At 40.8% G+C, this 18,289-nt stretch overlaps 1 long non-coding RNA gene across 1 annotated transcript; it reads left to right on the top strand.

Moving 5' to 3' along the window:
• Nucleotides 1-2,284: 2,284 nt before the first annotated feature.
• Nucleotides 2,285-15,781, top strand: LOC130929482 (uncharacterized). Its single transcript, XR_009066902.1, has 3 exons — nucleotides 2,285-2,569; nucleotides 2,699-2,820; nucleotides 15,344-15,781. It is a non-coding gene; the product is annotated as an uncharacterized LOC130929482 (long non-coding RNA).
• The last annotated feature ends 2,508 nt before the right edge of the window (nucleotides 15,782-18,289 follow it).

Genomic DNA, 18,289 nt, shown 5'->3' with positions numbered 1-18,289 from the left:
CACAAGGGATTCACACAAATACTGGGTTGTAAACTGGGTTGTAGTTGTGGATGATTTATGTACACTTCACCCCTCCCAATCACTTATCTCACAGACCCCCCCTCCACACACACACCTTCCTTAGCTATCAGGCCCCCACAAGCTCTCAACCGGAAATAAACTAGCTAACGATAGCACCAACATAATCATAGTTAGTCAGAGTGGGTGTTTAATGTATTTCTTGTTGTTGTTTGTGTTTTTTCTGTCTCTCTCTCTTCCTCTTTTTTACTGTTCTCCAATAATCCCTTCCTGTTTGCTGCTTTCTCCTGATAAACAAGGTACGTTGAATGAGCACAATGGATGTATGTCATACTCCCATGTGATACATTAAAACTGTTCAGATCAATCATAAACTCAGATCTCCATTCTCCTTGTCAAGCAGCTGAACAGGACAGGTTAAACGAATTAAAAAAAAAAAACAGTGACATTGCTTAATGCAAGAGACGTGTCTTCTGCCTGAAGACAGCACTGTCGCCTCCACAACCAGGGTTTTTTAATGCAAATTTCTGGAGTTTTGAATTAATGTTCCGCACTAAATGGAGGCCAACAGAGATCAAACCCATCTAAGACCACTTCCATAAACATTAATTACAACTGTGTAAAATTTCGGCAAAATCCACTCAGCCATTTCAGAGTCCATAGGAAACAGACACACCCTGGCATCCCCACCCCCACACACAGACAAACTTCCATTTATATACTGTATAACGCACACCCACCCACACACAATCAGACAAAGTTCTATTTACAGTGGAGAGAACAAGTATTTGATACACAGTCAATGGGAAAACCCACTGGCAGTGTATCAAATACTTGTTCTCTCCACTGTAAATAGAACTTTGTCTGTATTTGATACACAGTCAATGGGAAAACCCACTGGCAGTGTATCAAATACTTGTTCTCCCCACTGTCTATATAAGTATTGATATAGATGAAGGAATAACATGATTACGGCATGATTACTCATTGGCTGCCATTGAGTGCCGGATCTGCGCAAATAAGTCCCAGAACACAGGGAGGCCAAAATCAAGGGGTGCCAGATCTTGTTCCTGCAGGATCCGGCACAAATTAACCCCTGATACACACTCAGCATGAAAACAGTACATCATTTTCAATTAATTATATCCACCTGGACGCCACAGACTGAATGTAAAAAATAAGCTGTCTGAGAGTTTCAGAGGACGCTTGCCCTTAGCAATAGCCTATTGCTAACGAAAATATGAATGCTATGCTAAGGCATCGAGTTACATTTAGTGTGTGATGATCACTCAGCACAGACCTTTAAAGATGAAAGCCAACCTACATATTCTCTCTTGCCAAGATAAGAAGGCAAATCTTATGTTGCGTGGCACTCCTATGATGCAGGCTACGATGCTGTACACATACATAAGGAATTGTCACAGATTGTGAATTTTGATGGAAACTATGGTGCATTTTCATCTTGTTCTCGTCTCGTCAGTCGACTCCATCACTCCATCACAATCTGTGTCGTGGAGAAAACTGGATTCTTGCTGATTCAGGTTGATTTTAGCTGTGTTCACGTCAGTGTGTTGGCCAAACACCACTTAAGGCCGGTTCAAAGTAGAGGCAATAATGGCACTGGGACAGGTGGCTGGATTTCTCCTTTTTCTTTAATGCAAATCCTCTTAAATCAACTTTATACAGTCCATTCATCCCAACTGTCCATGTAGATGTGGGAATGGTTATATTCTTGAGTAGGTGTTTGTGGGTATATGTGTGTGTCTGTGTGGTTTATCTGAACAAAAGACATAAAAAGAAACAATAAATAATTATACATTGCTTAAATTCAACCCATTACATTTAAACATGTAAATGGAATATTCGCAGTTAAGCTTGAACTATTTTCTACGCTCAACCGGAGCACTTTCGGTTTCGCGCACTTATTGTGAAGGCGGATTCACTCTACTTCCGGTGCGCTATGCCGCAACGTGACGCTGGTTTAGAATCACGGCATGGCAACAGGCTAACGGACTACCACGCAAAACAATCGGACGAACTATCATAACAACAACAAAAGGTAATCATAACAATTTGTCTACGTAAATATGAATGCTGCTTGTGAGCACTTTGCATTTACGCACAGCAATGAACAAACACACAGTTAGACGCACGCTCATGTCGTGCATCCACCCGTGACTTTCTTACAATAGGGAATGGGACGTACTACGTCATTGTTTGGACGCGCCTCCATGCTGGCAATATGATTCACTTCCGGGTCGGCAGACTCAATGCCGATTGTAACGTGTGGTCGTGCTAAGCTAACTCTTTCGGTGTTTTAGAAAGAAATTATGGGTGTGTATTGTTGTGTTACCGGGTGCAACAGCTTCTCCTACGACTAAAAAAAGGGCGAGGAAAACTGGACTCACTTTTCACCGTTTTCCTGCATGGAGGACCAAATATCAGATCACGAAGGCACGACTGATGGCTGGATTGCAGCGGTTCGTCGGAAAAGCATTTCTTATGATCATATTTCTGCTGGAATGAGAGTATTCCCCTCATCTCTACTCTTGTAAGTTGAACGATTTATCCGTTTTGGTTTCAATACGGTTTTTTGTGTGTTTTTTTTACTGTTGTGTAAATTTGCCTCGGTAGCAATGCTAAACTACTCCTCCTCCTCACCTACCTGTTGTGTTACTAGGAAAACCTGCATATGAAATGCTGACAACACATCCCGATTGGTCACCATATCTCTTCTTGGGTTATTCTGAGGTCAAGCGCACCACATCGGAGCGTTATGAGAGGTTGGAAAAACGGTGAAAAGTGAGTCCATTTTTCCTAACCCCTTTTTTTGTCGTAGGAGACGCTGTTGCACCCGGTAACGCAACAATAAGCACCCATATTTTCTTTCTAAAACACTGAAAGAGTTAGCTTAGCACTACCACACGTTACAATCCGCATTGACTCTGCCGAACCGGAAGTAAATCATATTGCCAGCATGGAGGCGCGTCCAAACAGTGACGTAGTACGTCCCATTCCCTATTGACTTCCGCATTCTGGTACGGTGCATGCGCAATCCAACTTTTCACCTATTTACGTCAGCCAAATGTGGGAATCAAATGATGCTGAAGGCACTGAACGAACATCTCTGAACATTTTAAGCAAACAATCACATAACTTTGTAGCCTTTTATACAATCTGTGTCTTCTGTTATGAAGTCTTCTAAATGAATCGGTTTTCTCCTCTCTTGAGGGATACCTTCTATTCTCAAGTTGTATTTTGCACTTGGTTCGAGAGAATCTTCCGTTCTGTTTTTGACCTCTACATTTGTTTGATCAGTTTTTTGTAACTTTATCATATTGTATAGACCCTACCCACCGACGTCATAAAACCACGTGCTCGCTGTATGGTTCCGCCCACTTGTCCGTCATTTTGTCTCTGTATTAGCATTGGTTTCAATTGATCGAGGAATTTAAAATGCATTTCATGGAAGACCCGGTGCTTTCTGATGCCGTAAACTCACTGGATGTGTTGCATAAAAGGCGTTATGTGGAAAAGCTTCGTTTTATACAGTCGCCAGATCCATATTTGATGCCTAAATCGATGATTTTTGACCGGCTGCCTTCGCCGTCTCTGCCTGACCCTGATATTTACAACTATCTTGTCCACACAAAATCAGCCTATTCTCACGAAAGTTTGAAAAACTTTAAGAGCTTGGAGGCTTATAAATGCTACGTTGCTGGTTGGGTGAAACAGGTCCTCGTACACGAAAATTCGGCAGGAATCTTGTGCTCGGAAGGTGAGTTACGAAATTTTCAATTCAAAATCTTTTGTTCTTGCTAACATCCGCTGTCAAGTCTAATGTATTTCATGTCATTTGTCAATGGAGCTAGGGCTTTTAATGTTTATATGGTTTAGCGATAGCACTCTCACTACATACATACGTGTATGTTGTCGGCGATTAGCCTAGCAATGATCTTAATTGTGGTTGTCAGCCCAAAACCCTCTAAATATATATTAAATGCATCTTACCAGATATAAAATGACTACTACATAATCTGTGGTAATCGTTTGGAGCCCAGTTTTCTCGTCGAATTGCAGCAGCCCATCTCGCTCTCTCCTCTCCATGTGTCTCGGAATCCGGTAGGACTTCAAGTCTCTCCGTCTATCTTCTCTGTTATTGCAACCGACCGCCACACACGCCTTCACCATTTTGATTATTAATGTTAACGAGCAGAAAAACGCGCCGTAAATAGGAGGAATGTACGTAGCCGTAACAGGTCAACACGATGTGTTGACGGACAAGTGGGCGGCACCAGTCAGGAGAGCGGAGTTGTGACGTCACGTGGGTAGGGTCTATACTTCATCTTGATTCATGAGATATGCTGGACTGTTTAATCATAGCCAACAAATTGTCCTTGGCCACACTTTGAATCCAATTTTCCCTTGTCTTATTTGTATGTGTAACATACAGACCCAAATTTTTGCATTCTGGAAATATTTGTTTTTTTTTTTTTTTTTTTTTTTGAGTTTGCCTTGTACGTCTATTATAACATCTGTTGCGTTCCATTGCGCTCCGTCTATCTTCTCTGTTATTGCAACCGACCGCCACACACGCCTTCACCATTTTGATTATTAATGTTAACGAGCAGAAAAACGCGCCGTAAATAGGAGGAATGTACGTAGCCGTAACAGGTCAACACGATGTGTTGACGGACAAGTGGGCGGCACCAGTCAGGAGAGCGGAGTTGTGACGTCACGTGTGTAGGGTCTATACTTCATCTTGATTCATGAGATATGCTGGACTGTTTAATCATAGCCAACAAATTGTCCTTGGCCACACTTTGAATCCAATTTTCCCTTGTCTTATTTGTATGTGTAACATACAGACCCAAATTTTTGCATTCTGGAAATTTTTTTTTTTTTTTTTTTTGAGTTTGCCTTGTACGTCTATTATAACATCTGTTGCGTTCCATTGCTGCAGTTTATACTGCATAGGGCCATAGGTATTTTGGTAGCCCACTTTCGACTAGCATGCACCTACACATTTCAAATAGTGTACGCCAGGGTTCACTAAATCCGGACCTCGATGCCACTTTTCCTGTCGTGTTTTCCATGTCTTCCTCCTCCAACACACCTAAATCAAAACAATCAGGATTATTATCAGGCTTCTGGGGAGGTTGCTGATTACATAATCATTTGATTCAGGTGTGTTAGGGGAGAGAGACGTGGAAAACACGACAGGAAAGGTGGCACCGAGGTCCAGATTTTGTGAACCCTGGTGTATGCCACCCTCTTTCAGCTGTCCCGTTCTGGTGTGGAGAATATGGCTCTGATGTTTCGTGTCTTATTTCACTTTTTTTCAAGAATGTTTGGAACTCATTGCAAGTATATTCAGTACTGTCATTCTAGTAGTTATGCTTTATTCTCCTAAGACACGTTTCTACCTCGTTATCGTCTCGTTGTCGTCATGAAAAAAAAAGTTCATCAATTAAATATTTTTGTTAAAGTCATCATTGACGAAAACAGCACTGATAAATTAAAATTAGTATTTGATGTCTATCGTTGTCTACGGCAGAGAACGAGTTAATTGAATACAAACAAGGAAGAAATTCGATAAAGTACTGCGGGTGACCCTGAATTTGAAGTCATATCAATTTTTATCCCCCCTAGCAAATAAAAAGTATAGGCAAACATATGAGTACATTGTACCTTGATTTCTGTTCAAATATCAATTTCTTTAAACCAAGTACTTGTTTTTCCCAATATCTGTTAGAAAGAACTAAGCAGACTTAGGGTAAATACTAGTAGTTGTTTGAAATTCACAATGTAGTTGCCCTTGTTTTATAGTTGTTAGGTTTGACACTGTTATGTTTGACGCTGCTACCTAGAATGAGTTACATTTTTTTTTTTTTTCCCCGATTGCTTAGACAGATTATTGGAATTTCCATTTATTACAATGACAGAAAGATGAGTTGAGATACAAGTAGTACTAGTGCTTTAGTTTCTTATAATGGGTAGCTGTTATGGAGTTTTTCCAAATCCAACATCATTTATTGCAAATCATTTTGAGAACCTGAGAGCTACAGCTCACAGAACCCGTTTGGGCAACAACACTCTAAAGTAAACTTGGTAATGTTTTGATAGTTAGCTAGCCAAAGAAACTTCAACTGAGACCTGCTTGTGATTTTGCGGGGGGGGGGGGGCGGGGGGTACTAAGGTTATTCTCTCTCTCTCTCTTTCCTTCAATTCCATCTAACAATCAGAAATGACACGCGACCCGGCCTGCTGGCAGGAATAGACAGCTGCCTCTGATGATCGGAGGGAAGGGTGGAAACATGGAGAAGTGCGGGTCAACGGCAGGTTGGAATCTCGTTTCGTGAGGCCCAATCAGGATCAATAACATTCATGCACGCACAAACATGCAAACCGCTTGGAAATAGAGATGTCTACACAACTCTACGTGTGGTGGCGTTGGGGATGTTGAAAAGTAGTTTTATTTTCACTGTAGTGTCTTTTTTTTTCTAGCGGGACATGACAGAAGGGACACTAACATATGCGACATTTTGTGCTAAAGTTTGACCACAGCCTAATTTGCTAGTATAATAACTAATATGACTTTCGATACTTGATGACAAATCTACAGTATAATTTGACAAAAAGACCTTTCGAAATGCTTCATTTGAATTAATTTCTTCTATGAATGAATATATACTGTGTATATATGTATATATACACAGTCTTCTGCGTCGCCTACGCCTCAACATTTATACGATCAACATTTGTTGTTCAGTGTAAATGAGCTTATGATCCACATGCAAGCGTACCATCTCCATTGCCATTGTTGTCTAACCGGAAGAAAATTAAAGGAATTCGACAACAGTCCTCCAAAACCATTCAAACACCACACCCCTCTAGTGGCTTGGCGGTGAATTACAGAGCAACGCGTTCACTTGACGCTGAACTTCGAATGCTCATTGACGACGTAGGTTCTATGCCGTTGCTACGCCATCACCGTAACTAAGAAGCATAAATTAGGCAGGTCCTGGAATAAATAAAATTCGTATGTAGAGGTACCACTGTATATCAATGTCCACTCTGTTAAAGCTATACATAAATAAATTTAACTGAATTGAGTAGTTTCAAAAGTTTTATTTTGTAAAATTATAGATTTCTCATCGTATCCAAAGTCTTATTAGCTTTTATGCTTGCAAAGCTAGGGTGAGGGCTACATTTAGCACAAAATGTCCCCCCAGTTAGTGTCCAATCAGTTACATCCAGATGACATTATTTAAAGAAAAAAAAGCCCCATCATTACTTTTTGGGTCAATAAGGAATTTTTGTTTGAAGATTCGGTAAAACTTTATCATAACTATCAGTTTCTAACTAGTTAATAGATCATTAGTAAACTATTAATAAATGATTTATTGTTGAATTGTTAAGTGTTTTTTTTAACAGTTTCAGTTTTGTTAACCAAAATGTTCAACATTTAATCTGTGATGTTTCTTTGGTAAAGTACAATACACAAAAAGGCCTATGGGTGGAACAATCTTGAGGAAGAAAATTTTAATTTTTTTAACTATCACATTAAATTTCTGTACCCCCTAACTTTTTCAACCTATTTGCTATTCTTCAAAGTTTAGTACACTGCTGGCCAAAAGTATTGGCACCCCTGCAATTCTGTCTGATATTGCCCAATTTCTCCCAGATAATGATCGCAATTACAAATGCTTTGGTAGTAATATCCTCATTTATTTTGCTTGCAATTAAAAAAAAAACACAAAAGAGAATAGAATAAAAAACAAAATCATTATCATTTTACACAAAACTCCAAAAATGTAAAAACGTAATGGCACCCTTTGAAAAATCATGTGATGCTTCTCTAATTTGTATAAATGCACTGTGGCTAACCTCCCTAGATGTGGACAGAAAAGAAAAATTGATGCAAGATTTCAATGAAAGATTGTGCAGATGGTGGATAAAGAACCTAGATTAACATCCAAACACGTTCAAGCTGTCCTGCAGTCCGAGGGTACAAAAGGTACTATCCGTCGGCGTCTGTATGAAAATGGACTCTGTGGTACGATACCCAGGAAAACCCCACTTCTGACCCTGAGACATAAAAAGCCAGGATGGAGTTTGCCTAAACTTACCTGAGAAAGCCAAAAACGTTTTGGAAGAATGTTCTCTGGTCAGATGAGACAAAAGTAGAGTTTTTTTGGGGGGAAAAGGCATCAACATAGAGTTTACAGGGGGAAAAAAGAGGCCTTCAAAGAAAAGAACACAGATCCCACAGTCAAACATGGCGGAGGTTCCCTGATCTTTGGGGGTTGCTTTGCTGCCTCTGGCACTGAACTGCTTGACCGTGTGCATGGTATTACTAAGTCTGAAGACTACCAACACATTTTGCAGCATATCCAGAGACCTTGAGCAGTTGTCCAAAGAAGAAGGTCTAAAATTCTAGCAGACCATTGCAAGGAACTCATTGATGGATACAGGAAGCGGTTGTTTGCAGTTATTTTGGGTGCCAATACTTTTGTCCGGCCGATTTTTTGAGTTTTGTGTAAAATGATAATTATTTAAATTTTTTTTCATTCTCTTTTGTGTTTTTGCATTGCAAGCAAAATAAATGAAGATATTATTTCCAAAGAATTTGTAATTGCAGCAGTGCCAATACTTTTGGCCAGCAGTGTATATGGTTAGCAAATTATTCACTATTGATCTGTAAAGTGTGAGTTACTATATTAAATATTAGTTATAAGACATTTATTGTTCATTAATCATCAGTTTAATTATGATATATTATCTATAGGCATCATAATAAATGTTTTACGAACTGTTAACAAACACTTAAGTTAACTATAAATAATTTATTTAAAGTTTAATAATAATGTACTAACTAGTTGTAACAGTTATTACAAAGTGTTACTGAAGATTCTTTTTTCTTGCAAGTTGTATCTAATGTGTGAGTACATACATGTCAGCATCGCTTCAGAGTTAAACAGTGACATCCAACACTCAAATTGGTTTTAATTAAGATGGAAAAAAAAAAAAAATTTTTTTTTTTGAAATAGTCACCAGAGACTGGGCGACATTCCTTCACCATTACATGGTAACTGATCTTTGGAGAGCAGACGCATAGCTGTAGGGTCGCTTCAACCTCTCGCTGACCCCATATGATCTAAGTTTACAAAGTGGTGACGAAATGTGAACCACAGTCTGCAGATTTTACTTCAATTGCACAGCCGGCGCATGAAGGGAGGTGGAAGCGTTTTAAAATTGAACACACGATTCCAATTTGTGCACACGCGCGCGCATCATCCCCCTTTGTGCTGAAGAGGGGGATGAAGAGCTGTCTAATAAGCAAAAGTTGTAAGTACAGTATGTTCATTTTTCTGATGACCTTGTACTTTTTCCAAAATCTCTACTTAGTTTTTTTTTTTTTTGGAGGCTCATTACTTTTTTTTTTCAACCTGTGCGGATGACAACTCAACCTAAAATTGTGTTGTGGTGTCCTAAATAGCTTTTATAGCTTTAATTTTGGTGCTTCTTATAAGTCGCATTTTGAAATAGAATATAAGCTGACTATTCAGTTAAAAAAAAATCAGATCTATTATTGAGGTCTTACATTTCATTTCAGATTTATCATCAGTTATAACAAACAGATTTAGATTTAATGTGTAGATTTAACATAAAGCTATTACACTATACTCAGAGTTGGGTAGAGTAGCAAAAGTTTTTTTACTCAATTAAGAGTAGCGTTACTTCTAAATAATATTACTCAAGTAAAAGTAGTCATGCAAAAATGTACGCAAGTACAAGTATAAAAGTATTCATAGAATAGAATACTCAAGTAATGAGTAACAGAGTTAGTAACTGCTTAGATTTTTTAAAAAATAATTGTATGAGAGCAGAGGACAAGGTTAGATGGAGTCAACTAATTCGCTGTGGCGACACCTGAAGGGAAAAGTCGAAAGAAAAAGACGAAAGATCAAACAGATCATGAGACTAGCACCTTGGACAGTCATTTGCTTTGCATATAATTTTCAACAACAACAACAATTAGTGGAGGGCAATTTTATTTTTCAAAGGATTTTTTTTCTTTGATTGAAATTTTTTTTTGATTGAAGCAACTTTTTTTTGGGATTGAATGATTTAGACACAAATGTCCTACCCATAATATGGTCCAAACACAAAAAAGATTGCTTCAATCAAAGAAAATTTTTTCAATGAAAAATTAAGTGTTCAAATGCAAATTTTTTGATCTCAAATATTTTTTTGACGCATTCAGAAACGTTTTCTACGATTAAAATTGTTCTTTTTTATTGAAATGATTTTTCTTTTTGAAAATAAATATATATTTTCAAGCAACTTATTTTTTGATCGAATAATAAAGAAAAAAAATGTCCTAGCCAAAATGTGGCCCAAACACAAATCAACATTACTTCAATCAAAAAAGTTGCTTCAATCAAAAAAACAAAAACAAAAAAAAAAAAAACAAAAAAAAAAAAACCCGACTCCAATTAAAAAAAAAAAAAAAAAAATACTAGTAGCTTTCACATGCATTTTTTTGAGTTTCAAATTTATTTTTGCATTCAAACAAATTTTTTTTTATTGAAACGACTTTTTTTGTTTGAAAATATATATTTCAATTGAAGCAACTTTTTTTTAAATTGAATGATAAGACACAAATCTTACCTCCATATGGCTCCACCCAGGGGATACAATTCTTGACTGGGGTAACTACATTTGCACGACACCGGCGGGCGTACTATATTAAATGGATGACGATCTTGGCGAAAAGTATTGCCTAAGCAGCCTGATTTAGAATTCCCCTCAATAATGATGGGAAACAAAAAACGCTCATTGTCAACTTATTATTATGAATATTCTTGTAAGTTAATTTTATTGCTGACACTGCGCTTCGGGGTCATCAACATGTTGTGCCCCCCTGCCCCAAAAATCAAACTCCGCCTATGAATCTGTATTAATAAGGCTCTATTCTCACACAGTTAAAAAACAGTGCAAAGAGAACTGGCTTTCCCAATAAAAATAACAATGCAAAATACACATAAAACTCACTCAGACTTTGGTCAAACTCTATTCAAACATTTCGTTTAATTCAACAAATACACTGGATGGCAATATTTAGTCACAATATACAAACCATCAGAAGTCTTGTACGTTGTGAAGCCAGCATTCAAATGACCGTGATGGACCAGTAAACAGGGAGCTACAGAGTCAGGCGAGGGACAAAACACACTCAGTGGCTTGATTTTTTAATAATTAATTTTAAACTCGCCATTGACACCTTGTGGTGTATTTCAATCACTACCTTACGTAGTTAAAGACACTGTGGAAAAACAGCAGGGAGCCCATTTGATGTCCCGCTCGGTGACGTCAACAAAGGCAAGCTACTAGTTTATTTATTGATTTAAAATTTTACAAATTTTATTAAAATGAAAACATTAAGAGGGGTTTCAATATAAAATTACTATATCTTGTACTAACATTTATCTTTTAAGAACTTCAAGTCTTTCTATCTGTGGATCCCTTTAACAGAAAGAATGTTAATAATGTTAATGCCATCTTGTGGATTTATTGTTATAACAAAAAAAATACAGTACTTATGTATAGTATGTTGTATGTATACTGTATATCCGTCTTTTGTCTTATCTTTCCATTCCAACAATAATTTCCAGAAATATAAGGCATATTTTAGAGATGGTTTGAATTGGGATTAATTACTATTAATTAATTTCTAAGCTAAAAATTTTAAGCGTTTGACAGCCCTAGTAAATATGTCAAAGAATGATGCTAGTCTGTTAGACAATGTGGTGGCAGCCTCACAACAAAGAGCTTTTTACGCTGAAAACTCTTGTGAAAAAATGAAAAATATAATAATTATCGTATTTTTCGGACTATAAGTCACAGTTTTTTTTTTTTCATAGTTTGGCTGGGGGTGCGACTAATACTCTGGAGCGACTTATGTGTGAAATTATTAACACCTTATTGTATCATTTCACATGTTATTTTCGTGTTTTGGAGTGACATTGATAGTTTGGTAAACTTGTTAGCATGTTCTTTATCCGATAGTTATCTGAATAATTCTTAATAGCTATGTTACGTTAACATTAGGGGTGTAACGGTACACAAAAATCTCGGTTCGGTATGAACCTCGGTTTTGAGGTCACGGTTCAGTTCATTTTCGGTACAGTAAGAAAACAAAATGCAAACTATAAATGTGCTAGTTGTTTATTACACACTTTTGTGCTCTCAGCAATAGAACATTAGCCTGTACAAAGCTAGAATTCTGCTCAAAAATAGAAAATACAATATTCTGAAATGTATATATTTTGAAAAACAAAATAAAAATAAATAACTTTGGCTAAGACTTTTTCTTTAAAAAAAAATAGCTGATGTGCAAAATTGAACAGTTGCAACATTGAAGAATTAACTTCATGACCACAGCCTCGAAAAGTAAGGGTTATTAGAGCTGTCAAACGATTAAAATTTTTAACTGAGTTAAACACAGCTTAAAAATTAATTAATCGTAATTAATCGCAATTCAAACCATCTCTAAAAAATGCCATATCTTTCTGTAAATTATTTTGGAACGGAAAGATAAGACACAAGACGGATATATACATTAAACATACTGTACATAAGTACTGTATTTGTTGATTATAACAATAAATCCACAAGATGGCGTTAACGTTAGCATTCTTTCTGTTGAAGTCATTTTCTTTTTCTCTGCAAAAACAAACACACAACAGAGCCTTAGAACAGTATCAAAAACAGTATTATTTATACTGTGTGCAAAGTGTGTGTAGTGTACACATAAATGTGCTTCTCTTCCCTACTCATCCTCTAGCCCATAGATGTCAAACCAGTTCCACAAAGGGCCAAGTGGGTGCTGGATTTTGTTCCAACTGATACCGCGCAAACAGTTTAACCACTGAATTTTCTGTTGAAACAAGCAGCACCTGACAAAGTTTAACTGATTACCCATGTAAGAGATCAGATTGGTCAAAAGGTGTCAGCTTCATTGGTTGGAAAGAAAACCTGCACCCACTTGGCCCTTCAAGGAGTCAGTTTGACACCAGTGCTCTAGCCAGTTGCTGAGGCAAACCAACTTATTTACATTTTCTGAGAATTCCCCACCCAGAGGGCCAACCTGATTTTCTTCCATGTTTACATTTAACCGTTACCCGCGCTGCTCACTGCACTTCTGAGTGGTGCGATGGCCCTGGCCCTTTATTGTTATCTATTTTGAGACTGTCAGTCTGCTGATCGTCGCGTCCGCCAGCTGGCTGCCTCCCCTCCCAATGTGACTTACTCTGATTGACGCCGAACGGGCAGACGACGTCGCCGCCGCTGATGGGCCACCCGAGGAAGGGTGCCAACTTCAGAAACTAGCCGCTGTCTGTCATGTATCCATTGTGCAGCCGTCTGTTTACATTTGCGGCAATAACGACACTTGCTTTACGGCAGCTAAGCCGATACAAGGTAGCACTATTAGGCCGTTGTTTGAGCTCGCATCCCCCGTGTGTTGTATTGTGCCTGAGTGTTGTTAACCAAATAAAGACAGCGTTAACAAAAGTCATCTGACCGCTCGTCATTTTACAGTCAACACTGAGAGTTCGCATTTGACAGCATACGTGCCGCGTACCTCTTCGCCAGCTGTTTGCTGGCCATTCATTCACCTGTGCATTTGATCGCTATATTGTTACACTCCCGCTTTTTTGGTTAGGTATTTTGTGTTCATTCGTTATTGGATCGTGTTCGTTCACCACTGTAAATAAGAGCACCGCAGCAGGAGAGGTAAACTGCCGTCTTTTTGTTATTTCCTTTTCACGATCAGGGTTTACTTAGCGGGTGGGGTTTAAGTGTGGTTTCATATTGTTGGCTTACGATAAAGCCAGCTTCTTCCAGCTTTGTATATTTTGTTGATTGCGAGTTCGACTTGTGTGAATAAATTTGTGTCCACTTGCAACTTGTGTGTGGCTCGTTTTATGGTACGCCCTTAGCGAGCCGTCCATGGGTCGTAACAGTGGGATTATGGGATGCATGAGCAGGCATTCCGCGCTTGTGTTAAATACGTCAAATATTTTAACGTGATTAATTAAAAAAATTAATTACCGCCGTGAACGTGCTAAATTTGACAGCACTTTACATTACGTCAGAAACTCGTATATATATATATATATATATATATATATATATATATATATATATATATATATATATATATATATATATATATATATATATGTATATGGCGGAAAACACAGACAAGACTGAAAAAGCAGTTTCTGCTCTTGCACTCCTCTTTAAAAGGATCTGCTGTATTTGAAGCCAAAACAACTTTGTGTTTGATAGAACAACATGTCTATATGCTGTCATAGCAGATTCATGGTGCATGAAGCCCCCAAACTATTTTTAATTTGTCCGTTTTACCCTGAAAACCCCCGTTTACAGACGTCGCGCAACCACTTTTGTTTCAACCCAGCCGTAAAACGAAGGTAATTAATTATATTTATTATTCAAACTGTCTGTCGTTTTTAGCTTAGAACCATTAATTGATGTCTCATATTTCGTTTAAAAAAAAAAAAAAAAAAAAGACTTAAGAAAATTATTCACTCGCATATTTTAAACTTTTAAACAAATTATGCCACAATGAAAAAAATGGCGTCTGTAAAAAAGTCACGGATATCTACCTCATAACTATCGCTTAATTGTATTTTTTTTGTTACTGTCGCATTTTCTCCGATATTTTAGATGATAAATAATCGACCCAAAGAAAGTTTTTTTTTAAAGTTTAAAAGGGTAAATATATGAAAAAGAAACTCTCGACCACTCCTTGATGTCTGCGATTTCTGCATCGCGACCCCTGTTAAATTACCATGTTTCACCCATAAAATTCCGCAAAAATCCAGCTGTGGCCATTCACAGCTGTGTCTTGGCACTCAGTGATACATGCTACATGGAGTTTTTGAATCAAAACAAGGTAAGCACTTGATAATATCTCGTTAAAGTCATGGTGTCTGTAATTCTGCTCTCGCGTGCTCTCGCCTCCAGATGGGATTTTGTTAGGTCCTCTTCCCCTTCCTTCTGAGACCTGCCCACCTCAGGCAGGTGTGCATGTTTTTATTGATTGCAGGTTGGACGACAGATGGGTGGAGCGGCCACAGGTGCTGGCAATGCCAATCAACCATCCATAAAAGCCAGTGGACGCCTCCACCTCGTTGCCCGATCAACTGTCTGTTTCCTACGTCAGTTGTTTCTCGCATTCCTATATGATATCTTTACTCACTGGCTTACGACTTCCTTGCTCTTGTCCCAGGTCCTGTTTTCTGCGCGCCCCTCGTCGGATTCCACGCCTGCCTTCCTTCCGAGCCTCCTCGTCTTACGCCAGCTCATCTACCACGAGCCAAGTCATCCACCCCAGCCACATTCTCGTGATCGCCAATAAACGATTACTCCTCTCACCCCTGTGTGTCTGCTTTGGGATCCCCTCTTGCTCACGCAACCCTAACAGTTTGATCGGGCCATAATGGATCTCGCAGACAAACCCGCCGACTCGCCCACCTCACTCCGAGACCACCACCAAGCCATAGAATTCCTCTTCAATAAGGTAACGGACATTTCCCATTCACTCCAAGCCATACAAGAGCAGCTCACACCACTTCCACAAGCCCACTTAGCCCAGTCAGCCCCACGTCACGCCGCTACCCCTCCGTGCCACGTAGCCGCAAGTCACCCGGCGTCATCGGCTACGGGCCGAGAGCCTCACGTCCCCGCACCGGCACCTTACGACGGCAACCTCGGCGCTTGTCGCGCCTTTCTGGTGCAATGTAGCCTAGTTTTTGAGCAACAGCCACACACATATCATGAAGACAGAACAAAAATCGCCTACCTCATTGGCTGTTTGCGGGGCCCCGCGCTCGATTGGGCATCCTCAGTATGGGAGAGTGATTCCTCCGTATGTGCTACGTACTCCCGTTTCACGGAGGAGATGAGGAAAATCTTCGACCATCCAGTCCGTGGAAAAGAATCAGCCAAGCGGCTCATGTCTATTTGCCAGGGAACTCGGAGCGTCGCAGAGTTCGCGGTAGAATTCCGGACGTTAGCGGCTGAAAGCCGCTTTAATGACGAGGCGCTGCAGGAGGTGTTCATCCGCGCTCTTAATGAGCGCCTTAAAGATGAATTAGCCACCCGCGATGAACAATCTTCCTTGGACAGAGTCATAAAACTTTCTATAAATATTGACAATCGTTTACGTGAACGTCAGAGACAGCATAGTGAACAGCTAGCCACCATGCCTCCTCGCTCCACTGTCTTCCGGCGGCCCGCTCCACGTCCACTTCCTCTCCAGTCCACTGAGGTTGCACCCGCGATACCGCCCCCTGCTGTCGGCGCCGTGCAACGGCAATTGGAGCGCACCAGGTTGTCTCAAGAAGAGCGCACACGCAGGTATGATGCACGCTTGTGTATTTATTGTGGGGAAAAGTGGCCATTTTCTACGCAACTGCCCAGTACGTCCAGGCTCATCAGTAGAGGTGCTACTGGTAAGCCATATGTCGCACAACTCCTCAGGTCGGCTCCAGCTCACAGCTACCCTCTCTTTGAGGGGCCTGTCGTGCTCAATAACTGCCCTAGTTGATTGCGGTTCAGACGAGAACTTTATTGATCACGAGCTCGTGGCACAACTAGGGCTGACGACACACCCGCTTCCTGTGCCGTTGAAAGACCACTGCACTCGACGGGCAGCTCCTCTTCAGTGTGGACCGGAAAACTGAGCCCATCCAGCTGCGTCTGTCAGGCAACCACCAAGAGGTGAACACCTTTCTCGTCTTTGTGAGCCCTCGCACACCCTTGGTCCTTGGTTTACCATGGCTCAAGACACACAATCCCTCCATTGACTGGACCCACCCCAAAGTAACTGCTTGGAGCCCTTTTTGCCACAGTAACTGTCTCAGGTCTGCTCTGGTGCCGTCCTGCTCTCCCCAGAGCCTGGAGCGACCCGACATGTCCGCTGTCCCAGAATGCTATCACGACCTCTGGCAGGTGTTTAGTAAGGAGCATGCCATTGCGCTCCCTCCTCATCGTCCTTACGACTGCGCCATTGACCTCCTTCCTGGAGCTACCCTGCCCAGGGGTCGGTTGTTCAACATCTCAACACCAGAGAGGGAGGCGATGGAAAAGTACATCACCGAATCCCTGGCCACTGGCACCATCCGTCCCTCTTCCTCTCCTGTCGGAGCAGGCTTCTTCTTCGTGGGCAAGAAGGACGGCGGCCTGCGGCCCTGTATTGACTATCGAGCCCTGAATGACATCACGATCAAGAATAAGTACCCCCTTCCACTCATGGACTCTGCGTTCACCCCCCTCCATAGCAGCACTATTTTTACTAAGCTTGATTTGCGCAACGCTTACCACCTCGTCCGAATCAGGGAGGGGGATGAGTGGAAGACTGCGTTTAATACGCCCCTGGGGCATTACGAATATTTAGTAATGCCTTTTGGTCTCACAAACGCCCCGGCAGTCTTTCAGAACCTGGTTAACGATGTCCTCCGAGACTTCATCGACCGATCCGTGGTGGTGTACCTGGACGACATACTGGTATTCTCACGCACCCCCTCCGAACACGAAGTTCATGTCCGACAGGTCCTCCAACGTCTCCTCGAAAACAAACTTTTCGTGAAAGCCGAGAAATGTGAGTTTCACGTCAATGAAACCACGTTTCTCGGCTACATCGTTGGCGACGGTAAATTGCGCATGGACCCAGCAAAGGTTAAGGCAGTCCTGGAATGGTCTCGTCCCTCCGACAGAAAGCAGCTCCAGCGCTTCCTTGGGTTCGCCAACTATTACCGGAGGTTCATCCGAAATTACAGCAGGATTGCAGCTCCCCTCACAGCTCTCACCTCCACCACGACACAATTCCGTTGGTCTGATGTTGCCGGCTCCGCCTTCAATGACCTCAAGACCCGTTGCACTTCGGCACCTATACTGGCCCCTCCGAACCCGTCGCTTCAATTCATTGTGGAGGTTGACGCTTCAGAGACGGGTGTGGCTGCAGTGCTGTCACAACGGCGGCCTGCCGATGGTAAGGTGCACCCATGTGCTTTCTTCTCCCGCAAACTGTCTCCAGCAGAGCGCAATTACAGCATCGGAGACAGAGAACTCTTGGCAGTCAAGCTGGCTTTGGAGGAATGGCGCCACCATCTGGAGGGAACATCGCAGCCCTTCCTCGTGTTGACCGATCACAAGAACCTCGAGTACCTTAAGT

The sequence above is a fragment of the Corythoichthys intestinalis genome, chromosome 14, assembly GCF_030265065.1.
Source record: "Corythoichthys intestinalis isolate RoL2023-P3 chromosome 14, ASM3026506v1, whole genome shotgun sequence".
Taxonomy (NCBI): Eukaryota; Metazoa; Chordata; class Actinopteri; order Syngnathiformes; family Syngnathidae; genus Corythoichthys; species Corythoichthys intestinalis.
Note: the sequence above shows the minus strand (reverse complement) of the source record. Positions and strands in the feature narration are given on the sequence as shown.